The sequence below is a fragment of the Poecilia reticulata genome, chromosome 12, assembly GCF_904066995.2.
Source record: "Poecilia reticulata chromosome 12, P_reticulata-male-v2, whole genome shotgun sequence".
Classification (NCBI taxonomy): domain Eukaryota; kingdom Metazoa; phylum Chordata; class Actinopteri; order Cyprinodontiformes; family Poeciliidae; genus Poecilia; species Poecilia reticulata.
Window position 1 is genome coordinate 8,162,156 of NC_088841.1, and position 903 is coordinate 8,163,058.

The following is a 903-nucleotide window of genomic DNA, read 5'->3' on the forward strand; positions in this document are numbered from 1 at the left end:
CTCTCGGATTATTTTTAAAAGTTGCAGGCATCCGTTAGACAGCATGTTTAGTTTAAATTGAGGTTCAAGCTCACATCACATAGTGAGAACATCTTTTATTGCAATATTCTTTGAGGAGCATTCTAATGAGTCATAAATAGTGCAAAATACTGTGTGTGTACAGAAGAAAACGCTAAATTCACTGTTTGAAGCGAGTGTGAAGAAAATGAAAGTCTCAACAATTACACGTTGTTTCTGCTGGGTGTGGTAAAGCAAGATATTGTCATATACAGAGTATTTCACCTTCACATGCTGAAACAGAGCAATCATCTGTCTCAAGATCATTAAGTTATTCATTGTTACACCTTTTTGTTTAAAAACGTTCCAACTTTAATCTGATGAGTTACATTTTTTTTACAAGCCAGAACTTCCTGTTGCAGATGACTGGAAACGATGCAGTAAAACATGTTTTGTGATAAAAAATTGTAAATAATATGCAAATTAAAAAAGTATTACTAGAAACGTATCTACAAGTGTCATTTGAGCCAAAACTATGTTGTCTTATGACCAAAAAAAAAAAAAAAAACTCACCAAAATAGCAAAAGTTGTAGGGAAAATTGTAGTCATATTGCCTAAAAGTTTGTCCCTAAAAATGTGACAGATTGTTACCTCCAGATGTTTTGTTAGTATCAAGAAATCACAATATAATAATATGATAATAATTAGCTATTAAAAATTTTTTTCACTTATTTATAACCAAACTTTCAACCAGTTGCTACAATCTTATTATTAAATCGTAAGTAGATATGCTACCCAGCAAGAACTGATGGCTTGACTTAGGGAAGACATCTGTGTGAAAATAAAGATGTCATCTGCATATAGAAATACCTTCCCTGAGCAAATGGTGCATTCTTTGTACTCAGA